The 17,655-nt window shown below is 29.6% G+C and overlaps 1 protein-coding gene across 1 annotated transcript in view; it reads right to left on the bottom strand.

The window, feature by feature from the left end:
* The window catches only part of LOC129966920 (neuronal acetylcholine receptor subunit alpha-10-like), a 640,729-nt gene extending 623,539 nt beyond the window's left edge, over positions 1-17,190 (bottom strand). Inside the window, exon 1 of the mRNA XM_056081538.1 lies at positions 17,153-17,190. The gene's annotated coding sequence lies outside the window, so the exon portion shown is untranslated. The remainder of the gene's footprint in view (positions 1-17,152) is intronic.
* Between the last annotated feature and the right edge of the window lie 465 nt (positions 17,191-17,655).

Here is a 17,655-nt window from a genome sequence, read left to right as displayed (position 1 = left end):
CTTTGGCTTGGACAGCAGACCTAAGACAGCTTCTGAAGCACGGCAGAGAAAGTTCCCGAACAATCAAGAATAATTCCATTCCTTTTTGTCCTAGCGCCAAAATTCCAGAAGATTCTAGTACCATCCATTTTGTCGTCAAATTCGTTACCAAGTTACCAAATAATCACCAAGTTTTTTGCCAAGCTGGGGTTTATTGATTCAACATCCGATCAGCCTCCAGTAGAACTGATCGTAAAACTGTCTATTTTACGATGGAACTAACTGTGCTGGGAAGCACCATTATAGTTTTGTAACAATATTTGTGCAAATTGCGGAATGGCAAATTTACATTCGATACCTGGTTACCACCTAATAAATATTGACTCGCGATCTCCAGTGTGGGAACTCCTGATAGATGATGGAAAAAATATAGTTGCACAAAGTAGTTTCTTCGAATGGAATATCAAATAAACAGGTTCTATCTATATTTATTATTCCACAACGAAATAAAATCGAGAAGTATAATATAACTATTTTCCACGTTTAAACAAATAGTTAAGAATTTCATTACTGTGAATTGCTTTACAGTTAACATATTCAAGTATAAACTCTTTCCTCGAGCGTATAAGGTGGCATCATTTTTAGTGTCAGCCCAAGTAGAAAGCTCGCTGCTTTGATTTCGTACGGAATCCTCAAGTTAAATCTCCTCTATGCGTCACACTTTATTCAGCGAAATATTATGCTTTTGTATAATATTTTGATACTTCATGCCCAAAAAGAGTTTCATTTATGCAGTTTCGAAACTAAATCCTTACCAAAATATTTTCTTGTCATTATTTGCATTCGTATTTTTCTTTCTTTCTTTTTTTAGAGAAGAACTTATATTATTTTTGTCATTGAAAATTAAAGAGAATATAAAGATATAATTTTTTTTTTGTATTTCATCTTTAGTTTTTTTATATAAACCTATATACTAAGACTATGTATATAAAATTATATAAATATATAAATTTTGTATGATCTAATATTCAGTTGCAACTTCTTCCGTTGGAGAATTTGATTTATCAAGAAAGAAATTATTTAAATAAAAAAAGAAAAAAATCGAAATTATTTTTTTTAATTTCGTTTTCAGTTTCTTATAAATCCATATACTAAGATAATGCATGTAAATTTATATACATATAATATTATAAAAATATATAAAATTTTGTATGATATAATATTCAGTTGCAACTTTTTCTATTGGAGAATTTAATCTATCAAAAAAGAAATTATTTAAATAAAAAGATTAAAAAATCGAAATTATTTTTTTTAATTTCCTCTTCAGTTTCTTACAAAACCATATACTAAGATAATGCATATAAATTTATATACAAATAAGTTTATAAAAATGTATAAATTTTGTATGATCTAATATTCAGTTGCAACTTCTTCCGTTAGAGAATTTGATCTATCAAAAAAGATATTATTTAAATGAAAAGATAAAAAAATCGAAATTAAATATTTATTTATTTATTTTGAATTTCGTCTTCAGTTTCTTATAAATCCATATAATAAGATAATGCATATAAATTTATATACATATAAGATTATAAAAATATATAAATTTTATATGATCTAATATTCAATTGCAACTTCTTCTGTTGGAGAATTTGATCTATCAAAAAGGATATTGTTTAAATGAAAAAGCATTCAAACTGAGATTAAAAATTCGTTTATATTAAATGGGTTTCTTTTTCATGATCTTATTGTCCAAATTCAGTTTAAAATAAAATTTTATATTAAACACTGAAATATTTTTTTAAATATTTTATTTAGCATTATGCCGTTTCAAATTAGAAATTCAATCTCGGATCTTTTATCTAAATACGATTATATTGCGAACAAGATTTAAGATTTCAGTAGCAGATAACAAAATTAGTAAAGCATCTTTCTTTAACGATAGAAGAAAAATTTTGAAACAGATTCCAGATTTTCAGAATTTTTAAAAAAAAGCGAAACCTCATTTTACAAGCAAGGCAGACTTTGAACATGGAGTTTGTACATTGGCATTCCTTAGTTCTATTTAAATAGGAAATTAGTGAGAATTTTTATGATTTGGCGATATCGTTGGCGGCAAAATGTGCTTAAAATTAATCGGTGGGGCAGCTGCTACTCTAATGGGAGAAGGAATAAAAATAATTGCCGATACTTGAAAAATAAAGAATTTAAATAGCATTAAGCGAAAATAGACATAAAGGATAAAATTTAAGTGATTTTCTTTATTCTTCCAGCAGAAATGAATGAATGGTGGATCGCGTACTAATCGATTTTGAAATTATCACTAAAATCTATGGAAGTACTCTGAATTTAAATTGTACTTTTTGCTTGCATGTCACATTAGACATGCGCATGGAATGCAAATTCTGGCTAAATCCACCTATTTTCTACTAGTATCCATCCGCACATATCTTATATAATTTTCGAGATAAAGTAATCGAATCTTGTTTTTCATCTCTAGACTCTTAGTTGTTGCGAAATGTACATGAATTAGAATATATAAAATATGTTTGTTATTAATATAGAATATATTATTAGAAAGAAAACAAAATATATTATAGATTTCAATTAAGAACTAGTCAGCATATTTTAAAACAATCTAAATTAATATAAAAGAACTTTAGTGTTCCAAATCCAAGAAAAAATTTGATTTCTCTGTGCATCTTCTATGAATAAAGTGAAACAAAGAAAGATTTTCCTTCACCAAAGTTATTCTTTGATCATCTCTTTATCTGCACTGTTTCCGTAAAATCCGTAACAATATTTATACATTATAGAATTTCTGTTCCTAATAAAATCGATTGACCAACCTGCGGTCCTACCTCATCCTAGCGGGCCTAAGGCTTAATCGGAAATTCATTGCTTACTATTATAAATGTATTCTTTGGAACATTTCTTTAAATGTCCAGTCATTATCTCATTTACTAAAAATGACTAAGATTCAATAGAGGCAAATTACTTGTGAAATGAAAAAAGGTGGGCTTTAAAAGAGGCTTGTTCTTCTTGTTCTTGCGTACAGCCGACCACCCCGCCACCACTGAACGTAGCAGTATCGACAGGATTTGTTGTGGCCGACTGCTATCTTGAGCATTGTCCATCCTTGCATTGACCGATTTGTCAAACTGAGATTCTCCTCGAGGTAATTGGCCACAAAGTGGTCAATTACTGTCCTTCTCTTTTATCTACAAACTCTCAAATAGTTGGTAAAAAACTGACAATTTTCGACATCATGTCCTTCAGAATTTTAAGATTACCTGGTACCATCAGTACTGTACTAAGGTCATTATTTAAAATTTTCAGATTTTTTCTTAACTCCGAGATTTCAATACATTCCTTTAAATAGTGGTAAACAGTACCGATTCCTCCACAAATGCATTTATTGTCCTGCATTCTTCCAAATCTTTGGAAATATGCAGGAAATCTCCCATGTCCTGATATAATTTGAATTATCAGTGGATGGTATCTTCTTATTTTTATTTCCGGATTAGGAATAAAATCGAAAGTTACTCTTCCGTTTTTGGACATATACCATCTGTCAAACCATTGCAGCTTTATTTCTTCTCTTAATTCCCATTTTAAGACACCATTTGAATTGGGGACAACCATATCAACACCCTCTTTCTGTGCCGCCAACTTTGCATATTGATCCGCCTTTTCATTACCATATATCCCAATATGGGCCTTAACCCAATTCAACTCTATCCACTTGTTAGTTTTTACACTTTTTATCTTTTCTTTTATCGTCCATATTTCCTTATTACAATTGTGAGATGATTGTATGGCTTGTAGGACTGAGAAAGAATCTGAAAAAATTGAGCACTTCTGTCCGTCTTCCACCCTTTCACAATATTCAATGGCCATCTTTAAAGCTTGCACTTCTGCCTGGAAACTTGTGGCATGGTTCGATAATTTCACAAGACTTTTATCGATTTCTTTCCCATAGTAGTATACTACTATTGCAGCTCCTACTTTATTTTCATCTTTTGAACCATCCGTAAAAATTTCTATTCCATCCATATCTGGGATTTTAATTTGAAAACCGTGAATAAACCATTCTGCAGGATGTTGTTCGAATTTGTCAAAATACATCTCATAATCTTTTTTGCTGAAGCATTTGTTTCCTATTTTAATTTTATTACTAGAAGTTCTTATTTGAAATTTAGTGAAAATTTCCGTTGCTCTGAGGTCCATTGGCAAAATTCCCGTTATCACTTGAAGGGCTTCTGTAGAAATGGTTCTATAAGCCCCAGACATAATTATGAGAGGGCGCCGTTGGATTGAATTTAATGCTTCTCTGATTTTCTTTAGATTTAGCCTATGTCCCCATGCTCCGTGCCCGAAAAGAACAAATGGCTCAATGGCCCCAGTGTAGATTCTTCTTAGATGGTATTTCCTTTTTCCATAAAATTTATCCGCAACTGTCACTAGTTTATATTTTAATACATCCACTTTTTTCTTGACCTTATTAAAATGTGACGTAAATGTTAATTTACTGTCCCATGTAACTCCCAAGTATTTAATTTGATTTGACACATTTATATTGTTATTGCCCATTTTTATGTTAGGCGGATTTGTTAATTTTAAACGTTCTCCAAATGTAATAGGCATTTGAATTGTTTTCCTTTCATTAAACTCAAGTTTATGTATTTTGCCCCATTTTACTAGCCTATGAATTATTTGTTTTCCTTTAATTTCCAGTTCATCTTTTGTTCTTCCCGAGATTATTAGTAGCACATCATCGGCATACGCCTGCATAAAGCAGTTCATTGGAAGATTGATTTTAAATGCAGAATTCATAACCAAGTTCCAGAATAACGGTCCGCTGCACGAGCCCTGTGGCACTCCTCTATCCATTATAAATTCCCAATTATTCTCTCCATCTTGGTAAATACATTTCCTTTCATTTAAGTAATCTTTAATCAATTCAAAAAGATTGCTCGGGCAATTCATTTTTATAAGGCCATATAAAATGCTTTTCCTCCATACGGAATCAAATGCTCCAGCTACATCCAAAGATATAACTGTTGTTTTTAGTTTTTGATTCATCGCACTTTTTATTTTACTCCATAGTGCATTTTGGGCTGTTTCACAAGAGTGGTTATATCTAAAACCATGTTGATCATGATGCAGTCTATTTTGTGCCGTTAATAAGTGCTGTACTCTTTGAGTTATCAGTTTATCCAAGATTTTACTTGCTGTTGTTAGCAAACAAATTGGTCTATAGGATTTAGGATCCTCTAAATCTCTATTAGTTTTAGGAATTAAAATCAGTTTTGCTACCTTCCACTGATTAGGGAACGCACCTAATTCTAGGCACTTGTTGTATAACTCTAAAAGTATGAATGGATTCTTTCTGTTAATTTCAGCAAGCATCTCCATTGGGATGTTGTCTAATCCAGGTGTTTTCTTTTTGGCCATTTTATTAATCGTTGTTCTTATTTCATTTATTGTGAATAATTTATCTTTTTCTTTTGTTTTATATAACTCAATACTTTTCCTCATTTTCTTCTGCTTTTTACTTTCTTGTTGGGATTGTTCCTCTTTGAAAAGGCATCTCACAATAGTTTCAATAGTTTCTTTTGTATTTTTGGTTTTTGTACCATCCTGTTTTTTGACACCGTGCTAAACTGTTTTCCTTTTCATTTTATCTGCCGCTAATTTATAAGGTAGCTCAAAAGGGTTCATTCTCGTTATTTCGCTACATAACTTTTCAAAGCATTGAATACTTTTCTTTCTTAACATCCCTCTGTATATTGATTCATTCTTTTTATAAATTTGTCTTCTCTTCATTCTCTCTTCAGTGTTTTTACATCGTTGGTATCTATGCCGCAAGGCTCTTGTCAGTTTTCTTTGTTTCTCCAGTTCAGTGTCCCACCAGGGGACCCTGAGATGATTTGTCTCTTTACTGTTCGATCTTTGGCTAATTCCTTGAATGAATTCTGTAAATTCTACTACCCATACTTCTAAATCTTTTTTAGTTTTTATCCTTTGCATTGTTTCTCTTATATCAGCATATTTTTCAGCCACTTGAGAACTAATTTTTCGAATTTTCCACTTGCTTAATTTAAATCTTTCTGCTGAAACAACTTTGCCACCCATATTAATTTGAAAATCCAATAAGCCATGGTCACTCAGAGTACTTTGGAGTACCTTCCAGCCCATTACTTTGCCATGCAGGTCTTTAGTTGATAAGGTGACATCAATCCAGCTTCTTCCACGTGCAGATTGAAATGTTGGCAATGAGTTTGGATCATTCCAAATAACAAGGTTCTTCTTAAAAATGAATTCTATAAACGAGCCGGCTTCATCTCGTGGTCTATGATCAGGAATTTCATTTCCCCACAGACGGCTATGAAGATTGAAATCTCCTCCAATAAGTATGGATGATGTCACCAACTGTTCAAACAGATTTCCAAGTTCTCTGCAGATTTCTTCTTTATTGTGAGTCGGTGGGAAGTATGCCGATACCATAGTAATTTCAGTATTTCCCACTGATAAATTGGCTGCTACTATGTTTTCGCTGGTAAATCTTGTCAAAACAGAAATATCTTGGTTTCTTACTGCTATAATCGCCTTCCCGTAAGGGTGAGAAATTATTCTCCATCCTAGGGGAAGTCCTATTATTTTTCCTTTCATTGTATATGGTTCTTGTAACAAGTAAACATCTGGAATATTGTCCCCAAACAAATTTGGAAGTTCCTTTGTCGCATATTTACCCCGACCTATATTATGTTGAATAACACGCCAAGAATTATCATTGAAAGGCTTATTATTCATAATTCGTCTGTTTAATCAACTGATCTCTCTCCCTGATAAATACAGGGCAATGCTCCGATGTTGCAATATGATCCGTTCGAATCATAATTTTTGTTTTTTTCCGATACTCTTTACAGTTTCTGCATTCTGGATTTTGCTTTGTGCAATTTTTATAGTTATGCATTTCCAAGCACTTGGAGCAGCTATCTTCTTTTTGCATGCATTTAGATCGAACATGCCCAAATTTGAGACATTTGAAACATCTAAGAGGTTCCACAAATTCTCTAAATATATACGATCCGAAACCGCACTGTAATCTTGCTTTATCTTTAATTGTTCGGAACGCTTTCGGGTCCAAACTTATAACCCGATGAAACGAGCTACCTCTTCCTTTTTTCCTAAATAGAACCCGCATATTCCCTACTATGTCATTGCTTAGCTTGATCTGATTGAGAAAATCCAATTCCTCCTCCTCCCTGGGTCTCTCACTCTTTTCCACATCATATATAATGATTTGAGGCATTCTTATCTGTGGAGTAGTGGCCTTGCATACATTTTGCAAATTTGTATGACTGTTAATAGCATCTTTTAACTTTGTTACCATTTCCGGTGTTTCAACTTGAATCAGAACTCCATTTCCCATTGCTGGCTTCAAACCCATAATTTTAATTTCCATCCCCTTTGGGCTGATATTCGCTTCTAATGTCTTTCTCATTTTAATCGATGAGTCTATTGTCTCTGTAATTGGCCTAACCACCAGTGTAGGCAGGTTTGCTTTAGGTCTTAGCAATGGTGTTGTTTTATTATCGTTTTCCTTCGCGTTAATTATTTTTTGTTGAATTTGATTCCTTTCTTCCCCTAACAGCTTTTTAGAGGCTTGGATCCTTTTAATAAACGTTAAACCTGGTTTTAATGGAATTTTTTTTCCCACTATGCCATCACTGTTAAGATTTTTCACCACATTTGCGAATGTTGGTCCATGATTATCATCTGTTGAATTCATTTTGGTTGCTGAAGAATTTGACAAAACATTCAAAAATAAGTCTCTCAATTCTTCAGCCGCTTTACCTTCAATCCTATATTTAATGATAATATTTTCAAATGTTTCCAATATTCCCAATTCCCATTCCAATATGGTCCAAAGGGTTGCTTATTTTCCTCTGGTATTTCGTTTTCACTTGTATCCACATTCTTTGCCTTTTTAGCATTTGCAATACCATCATTTCTTTCTTTCTCTTTGCTTTTACGAGGAATGCACGGTCTTTTATCTTTGGGGAGATTTTCCCCTGTTTTCATTTTTACATTTATCTTTTTCCGTTTTGTGGCCATTTGTATTTTGCTGTCCGTCTGCATTGACGGTTCAATTATCTCATTTGAATCAGAATCCGACGATTTTTTAAAGTCTTTATATGTCAATCCTTTAAATCCTTTAATTGGAGTTGGTGTATCGGGGATTATCATTCCTGCTCCTTTTGGCAAATAAAATAAATTCTCATCATCAGTTAGAATATCGCTATCATCAGCAAAGTGTTCCCTATCCGTCTTGTTTATGTCTGATTCCATTTTTTTTTTCCCTCCACAAAGTCTAAATTTCTAGTGCAACAGAGAGTAAAGCTTAAGCAAGCTTTTAACGAAATGTTTGGAAAGCTTTCCCAATTTTAAATTTGAATCATTAAAAAAAAAGAATGTAAAAAACTGTCCAAATAAAATCTCAATAATTTTTTTTTGCACTAAAAAAAACAATCTAAAGCGTAACAAGAATTTCTTCTAATTAGATGCACTAAAGAGAACTGATATTTTCCAAACAATTTTGTTGTCAACTAATATTCAACACATTTATGGACACTTTCCATAAATTGGAATTTATAATTGGTAAAAATTCACAAAATAAGAGTCTGCACAATAAATAAATCTTTAGATACAGAAGGACAATATCCGAGTCCTGCAAATAGTTCATGCACTGAACGCGGATATCGATAGCAGTTTCTAAAATAGTAAACAAACAACAAAATGGCTACCCAAACAAGTGGGCGTTTCTGCCACAACTACACTTCAGAAAGTCAAAAACTTCTAAGATGCTAAAGAATTTTGGAATAAAATTCAAAAACCTGTTACTCCAGGGTTTCAGCTACACTTGATCATCACATTCAACAGAAATTATCCATCATTTTTCATTTTATAGCCATATTTTGAAGAGCACAAGAAAATATGGCTTTAAAAGAGGCTGTAAGAGGACAGATCCATTTCTGTATCTATCAAGTATAAGATGAAATAAAAAGATTAGTTTATTAGACAACCCATGCACGTCCTCCCGGGCCAGGCATTCCCCAAGTGTCCCCACATTGTTCTTATTCTAACATTGCATTTTTCTTATGTATAGGTCTTGCTTTTAAAATTGTAGTTACATTCGTTTTTAAATTTAATGCCCGAAAAGTTCACAATTAAGGAAAATGTCTGCATTCTCTGGTGCATGTCGAATGAGATTTTGTAAATGCTAACATTCGCCGAAGAATGGCGATATTTTCTCGATTTCAATCTTTCATAGTGGCAATTATATAACATCCTCACATTTTAAAAAGAAAGATGTGTATTACTAATACAAATCCGAAGAGAGCGAACTCCCACTCATTATTTCTAGGATTTATCTTTGCGCAGATGAAATTAATTATTTTCTTAATCAGTATACAATCTTGAAAACTGAAATATATCGGGGTCCTAACAAAAGTTGATTTCAAAAGTTATCAGGAATGAAATGAAATTAGAACGAAAATGGAAGTAAACCTTAAACCTTAGCGTCTGTAACCAAAGAAAAATACATCATACACATAGAAGAGCCTAACATTTATTATGAAATATAAATTGTTTGAAGCACAAAAATTCATTGGCAGGAAACAACAATTAATTTTTCGGAACGCTTGGAGCTTATGAAAAGTAGTGTTCTAAATAGCAGAGGCTTAAAACTCTTTAATTTTTTCGTTGTCATAATCTAATTACATGGCACATTCCATTTCGAAAACGAAATGTAATTAAGAATCCACAGAATACTCAGTTTTGTTGTGTGTTTTTTTTGGATTATATGTAAATTATTTGTTTGATTATTGTGTTTTAGAAGTATTTAATATACGTTTATAAATTAGTAAACCTATAGCCACTACTCCGACCCATCCGATGGCACACGGAAAACTGAATGACCTCACTGGCGCATTAGCAACACTGGTGGGAACTGTAGTTGAGTCCTAAGGGCCATCACGGTACAATCCTTCCCTTGGGAAGTACGTCCCGTCATCGATAGGAGGCAGGCGAACCACCCTTTTCTGTATCCACAAAAGTGGCTAGAACCATGCACCATACCGGAAGCTACTCATCCGCAGTTCTGAGGTACCCCCCCCCCGACAGTGGGATAGCTTATAAATTAGAGACAAAATCATTCGACTTGCGCATAACACACTGACACGACGATTAAGAGGTTAAAATTTCGCTTAAAGATGGTGTTGCAAAAAGATTCCAACATACAATTGCAAGCTAAAAAAATCGACAAGATTCACAAAAAATATAAATAATTCTAGACAATTTAGTAAGATGAATTTGTCCGAATAGAATGAAGTATTAATTAAAACTAAATTTAACTCTAAGGATAACCATAATTGGTGCGGTTCGGTTCTTAATTTGTTTTCATATCTTGTGAAGAGCAAATTTATTACAAAGTTGTGATGCTATGTTTAAACGGGCTTCAAATGAATATTTGATCATAATATCAGAAAATTATATTATAAGCATCACGTAGCATCACAATCAATCACCGTTTTTCAATGTTTTTAATAACAGAATGTACACACGTTGTAAAATCCCAATTATTCAAATTTCTTGTCTTTTCCTTTCATATCTTCATTCCATTTGTATAAATTCCCATCCCACAATTTCAGAATCGATGTTTTCTGCATAATGTTATTACCGCATGGAAATTTTCAAATGATTCTTGTAACTAGAATTTTTTTATTAAATAATTCTACTGTAAAATGGCATTCACAATAACTAGAGAATTCTATGTGAAAGTTAAACTGTATAGGCTTTATGCAAGTCATAATTAAATCCGATCTTTCGAAACCACTTGCCTTGGTGATAACATTCCTCTATTCATCTTTGTCAACCACTTTCGTATGTTCGAATTCTTTCTGAAGCCGATGGAATGCTGCCAAGATTAGGCAATTCTTTAACAGTTCGACAAACAGGAATTACTTTGTGTGCACTGGACGTTCTCTGTACAATCAACTAGAATATATTTCCCGGGGCTATTAACTTTTAATCAAACAACTGAAATCTTCATTTCAACAAAAATAAACTTCTTTGAAATTTTAACTTTTTTGTTTATTAAAAAATTAGAAGAAACCAAGGAACCAAATCCCTAGCTCCATTCACCAGTCCGATTTTGTCCATTTTTATTTCATATTAAAACTAACCTAGAAATATCAATACCGATAGTTTGACGAGCCCAGTATCATTACAATTTTGAGAGAAATCCCGAAAACATTATTTTACTCGGAGAAAATAATGTTTTCATAGAAAACATTACTCGTAGAAAATAATAGTTTATATATTTTACTAGGTGTAAGTAATAGTTTTTTATTTACACCGAATAAAATATTATTTTTAACAATAGTCAATAATAATTAATTAATAGATTCTTTCCTTCATTCTTCATGGAGAAAAAATTATTCTTGAATACGACAAGCAAAATAAATAAATAAATAAATAAAAAATAAAAAGAAATGGATAGTTCAGCAAAGCTTGTAGATATTACTAAATTAGTGTTATTAGTACCGTTGTTAAATAATGGTTACGGAAGAAACTAGAATAAAAAAAATTTGTAATACAACTTTTCCATCTTTTGCCACTTAAAGGATTAATTGAAATAAAATTTTAGAAAAATGCGGAATTGGTTGATTTTTTTTATCTGAATAAATTGCTTTTAAATAAAGATGTTCTAAAAAAATTTAAGTTTAAAAATAAAAAAAAAATTTAAAAAATTTAAATTTTTTCAGCAGTACTATTAGTTGTGATTTTTTTTCTCTTTATTTTTGCCTTTGTCACAATAATCACAGTTCGCGCAGCTTGGCCAAAAATGGCTCTTGAGTCAAAAAAACCAACCAACCAACCAACCTCAATAATCACAATTTTCTTTCGAATTACAAATAACCATATTAATCCAAGATGTTTTACTTTATAAAAAAATATCTTAGTAAAAATTATTTAATGGCTATTTTAAAGATAATATTATCTCATTTTACGGCAATTTAAGTCTAGAAAAAAAATTACATGAAATTAAGTGAATTGTAATTGGTTTTATTTTCGTTTTTCTATGCTGTTTTTTAACAATTCAGATTTTTCTTTTAATTTATTTTTCAATCCATTTCTAAAAAGAAAATTAATCCACATTAAATAATTTCTAAGAAAGGGAATCATTTCTTATAAATTGATATAGAGTTATTAATTTTATTATAAAATTATATAAAACTTAATTTTATTATAAATTTGTCATCTTTATTATAAAATTCATATACTCTTATCTATCATAATGGTTTCAGAGAATAAAATATTACTACATTTCATTGTATAAATTGTATTTGATTCTTATTTTAATGCATGCTCAATTTTTTTTTGGCAACGATCATATTTTGAAAATTTGTATTGAATTTCATTTTTACAGCTGACAATAGAAGATAAATTTTTTTTACTCAAATTGTTAAAAATAACTCTAAAAAGTATCAAACATCTAAAATAATAGAAAAAATTTGATGATTTGCAGTTGTTAAAATATAAAGTTTGAGAAAATTGGTAAATTACAGTCATTTACAGATTTTGTATTTACTATGAAAACCTGTACTTACTTTCATATAAATTGATGCCTTAATCAGACTAAATCCAATCATTTAAGAGCTCAAAATGTTTAACTCCTCAATATTATTTCAATGATGGCTTAAATATTCTCAACAAATTAATTTATTTATTAATAGTCCTTAGTGAGGCATCATTCTTTAACTTTGGACCCAGTTCTTTAATTTATTCAAAATAGTTCCAATAAAATCATAAATATCAATAGCTACTGTTAAAATACTTGTGGAAAATATTTGAAAAATTATATAATACTTGTGGATAATATTTGGTAAGTTTTCTTAATATTTATAAGACTTTAGATATAATTTACCAAAAGAAAATTGTTAGCAAAACCATATTAATATTAAATTCTAGCTTATAAATAATTTTTGCACTATTTAAAGGATTTACCAGTTCTAAAACCTTTCACCTAGTAGGATTAAGTCTGTAAAGCGTTATAACAGTTTAGCTTGGTCAACAAAATCCTCTCTTTTATGTGCTAGCAAATTAAACTGAAGACGTTCTATATATGTCTAGTTCTTGGGGATTTATTATTAAGATTATCTGTATAATGACCCTCTCCTGCATAATGGCTTCATATGCAGACGAATATATTTTGCGTCGTAATAATTGTTCGTCCACAATTTAGAGCTATTGTCTGCATACAATACTTATCTAGGAATCCCAAAAAGTTTCCTAAGATCATGTCATTTGAGTGACCATCAACTGAATTGCCACTATTAGCTTAATGCTTAATCTTATCAAGAACGAAATAAAATGTTATTTTGTTATTTGAATGTGCTCGTTCTATTGGTTTTCTGGAATAGGTTATGTTAGTTTTATACATTGCCGTAACTGGATTTATCTCTGAAAAGTAGCAATATTAAATATGTCGATAAAAAAGAAGTTCGTAAAATAATAGTTAGAATTCGTCTTCATCAAAAAGTTATTAAAACGACCTCACACATTTTGATTCGGAGGTTTATTTGAATATTTTAAACTACTTGCTATGGTTTAATGCGTCTTATAGATATACTAATCCATTCATAGAGTTTTTTTAAATTTTTTTTAATCTACGGGACATGTGAACCTGTTAGCAGAAATTACTTAAAACCATAGTTAAGATATCTCCACGATATTTCTCGGCATTCAAAATAGTGAACAGCATCGTGGAGATATTGTAAAACATCTTTTGTATCTATCGTACTAAAATGTTTTATGATCGAATAAGCAGTATCGGTTTCATACGTCAGATACGTTCAACATATGTGTTAGCAGATATTCAAAACTTTCCATTAAAAAAAGGCCGAGTCTTTGGCACTCCATCGTGCAAATGCACGAGTGTACTGATTCATTTTGGTGTCAAATTAGTTGTCAATATTTATTTTTTTTATTTTCACTCCTATGCATTTTTCATTTTACAGTCAATACTTTTTTTTTTAAATTTTCACTCCTACTTTTATAATATAATCTTTAGGGTTTCTCTTATCTTCTTGGAATAATTTGTTCATCACATCATCGTATTATTGTATATATATAACTAATTATTTCCTATAATCTTATTCCATATGACTTTTTCCTCAAATGAAAACTTTTTCTAAAATTGTCAACGATTCTCAAGTTCCGAAGAAGTACAGTGATGAAGGAATTGGAAATTATGGCAAAACAAATATTATAATCTGCATTTATATCATTGTATGACTGATGAAAGAAATGCACAGTTGCCGGGAGTAATTTGTAAGGAATACGCAAATAGATTCCACTATATAAATTCCGTAATAATATAAACTCAGGAAAATTTTGAGTGCATTAGCATATAATACTTTACGTTTATCTCAATGGTTATACATATAAGTTGAAATATAATGTCTGTATGAAAAGAAGATAACATAGTTTATATGCAGATTGAATATATTTCAAAATTAAGAATTTTTCGATAATACCTTAGAATTAAATAGCTAGCTTAATACTAGGAAATATATAATATTACTAATCCTAGCTTAGAATTTGTAATATAATTTCCTAGCAATTTTTTATAAAAAAAAAAGAAATGAAAATTCAGAAAATTGATATTCAATTAATATCAATTAATTACAATTGGTGATAATTTCAGTAAGCAATATATTGAAAGCTATGCGATATCTTACTATTTACAGTTAAATTCCTAATAATATAATTTTCTAGTTTATTTGAGAATAATTTATATTCAATACAACTACAATGCTATTAAGTGGAATGAAACCTTTACATGAAAAACCAGATCTTCTAGATGAGAAGATATTTCTGTATCTTTAAAATGAGTGGAAATACTAAAAGCTAAGTCATTCAACAGTGGTGCGGTTTTTCCAAGCTTTTAGTGTCAGATAAACTTGAAATTTCATTGATACGGAGTCAAAAATACTTGATGGGAATTAACAGAACACTAAAGTGTAAGATTCACTGATGATCGCTCAGAATTAGCATAAAAAATATTATGACCAATAATAAATTTACATTTATCATTCTGTGGACACATAATAATGTTAAATAATTATTTTTTAATACATATTCAAGTACTATAATTTCGTCATTTCCAGAATTGATAAATTTTGATTCAAAATCTGCCATGTTGGTAGTTTGTGTACTATCATAAAATATACTTTATACAGTTGTTTTTAATAGTAATATTTATCAGCTTTTCCTCAATTTTAATTCAAAATTCTGTAAAAGACAATAATTTACATGAAATGTAAACCACAACAATTCAAACAATACAATTTCATCAAATACATTTAAATTTAAAATTTGACGATAATAACAGAAATAAATTTTATATAAAATTTGGACTATATTAAGATAAAATATTTTTAAACAAAAATTCACTGAATTTATTTAATTAAAATTTAGAATTTAAAATAAAACATTTAATATTCTCTCCTGACTTTTTTTCGTAAACAATATAAAATAAAAATATGAACAAAAGCATTATTTTTTATATCTTATTAAGTAAAATAATTATGTATTTCTCCATTTTTAAGCTTTTAATGCTGATGTCTAAATACGCTGATTTTCTTGATTAATTATTCTTCTTATTAAAACATATAAATGGATATTAATTTTGAATTAAACTAAATAATAAAATTAAAGACAAAAATGAACAAATAGAAAACAAAAAAAAAATAGTTTCTTTTTTTAAATATTGATCTTTCTGTTGATAAAAGTAGGAAATAAAGTTCTGTTAATATAAAAATCGTTTGTATATCGGGAATTATTCATGAAATTCTGGCAAACGACTTTAATATGAAGATATGCTAAAAAATAAAATGTTCTCAAAATAATATTGATAAAGAATTCTAAACTGAAGAATCTTCAAATTTAAGTTATTTAATCGAAAGTAACAGTTTCATTTATATCAACTTCAATTTCAAATATAATAATAATTCATATAATATATTTTTACTAAGTGTGATACAATCTTCAGTGAAAAGCAATATTCACTTTAGAATAGTCTAAAAAAATTTCAAATTAAGAATTTTTTTATTATTTCTAGATAAAAGTCGAGTTTGTATTTTGTAAAATATGTTAAAAAATGTATAAAACAAAAGAATCATTAATATCTTGCTATGTCATTGGAATATATGATTAATAAAGATGATTTCATTTCAAATGTTTCTCTTAATTTAAAAAGAAAACCATTTCAATTCATTTCATTGCATTTTAATTTTTCTCCTTAAAACAAGAAAACAAAATATTTTTTGTTCTGATTAGACTTGGATATTTATCTTCTTTAAAAATTTATTACATATTTTTCAAATTAAAATTGATCACAGTTTCTTTAAAAAATTTTGAATAAAAATCTCAGTCTTTCTTTTTCTTTTCTTTGAAATTATTAAAGATTTATATCAATGAATAAAGTATAATCAAACACAAGATTGAAAATTTAAAAATTCTATCACAAAAAGAATTAAAAAACAACGTACAATTTGGGTTTGAAATTATAGGTGATAAAATTTCTTTCAAATTGTTTTATCCATTTGAAAGTAGAAAAAAAAGTGTATAAAAATTTTATTTTCCTATTTAAAAAATGTTAGGAAAATGTTAAGTATTTTTAAAAACATTTTTAAAACTCGTTGTAGTTTCGTAATAACATCTATGGCACAATTTATTTAAATTGAAATTATTTTATTCATCAGCTTTTTATATTTTTTACTTGTCATTTTTTTATATTTCAATCATTACATAATATCTAATTTATTTATTATTTTATCATCAAATTTCTAATCAATTTTTGTAAGTTTTCATATTTTCTTTTTATACTTTTCGTAATTAACAATTTAAAACTAAAGAAAAAAATGTTTTAAATAAAAATTAATAGTTTTTATTCGAAACAGTTAAAACTTAATATGACATCAAACGAATTTTTCAAAAAAAATAGATTCTGGAAAGTAAAAAATTAAAATAAAAGCCTTATTTACAATTAAAAAAATATTTAAAAAAAAACACTACCAACTACTTAAAATCAACTTACCTGATGTATTATAAGCTTCAGAAAAAATCCCCCTACATAGCAATCCGAGAACCAACAACAAATACATTCTAACAACTTTTTAAAAAAGTAATCCAAAGTACTGATTGAAGACTTGTAGAAAACGAAAATCTCACACTAATAAAAGTATATTCCCTTGAAACCTAGACACCATCCAAAAAACGCAGGAAACTATTAAACTCGGTGGGTAGGAAACTCAGGATCGGCGGTGTTTTCCTTTGTGTCCGGCTCTCTTTAATCCGGGAGTGTTGGATGAATAGCGATGAGCAAACTGCTGGGATCCGGACAAAACTATTCGCTTCGTGTGTGCCGGATTTCAACACCAGGGAGCGCTAAACGGATGAAGAGCAACAAAGTTTTATTGAAATTGGGTGATGTTGATTTGCGCTTCCGTGCGTTTCATCGTTAAATCTAAGGGAGTTTTTGGTTGGGTTTTTGGTTTTGGGCGATAAATATTTTTCAAGGGATGAAATGATTCGGTTTTG

This window comes from Argiope bruennichi, chromosome 4 (assembly GCF_947563725.1).
Source record: "Argiope bruennichi chromosome 4, qqArgBrue1.1, whole genome shotgun sequence".
Taxonomy (NCBI): domain Eukaryota; kingdom Metazoa; phylum Arthropoda; class Arachnida; order Araneae; family Araneidae; genus Argiope; species Argiope bruennichi.
The sequence above is the reverse complement of the archived record's forward strand: the minus strand, read 5'-3'. Positions and strand labels throughout refer to the sequence as shown.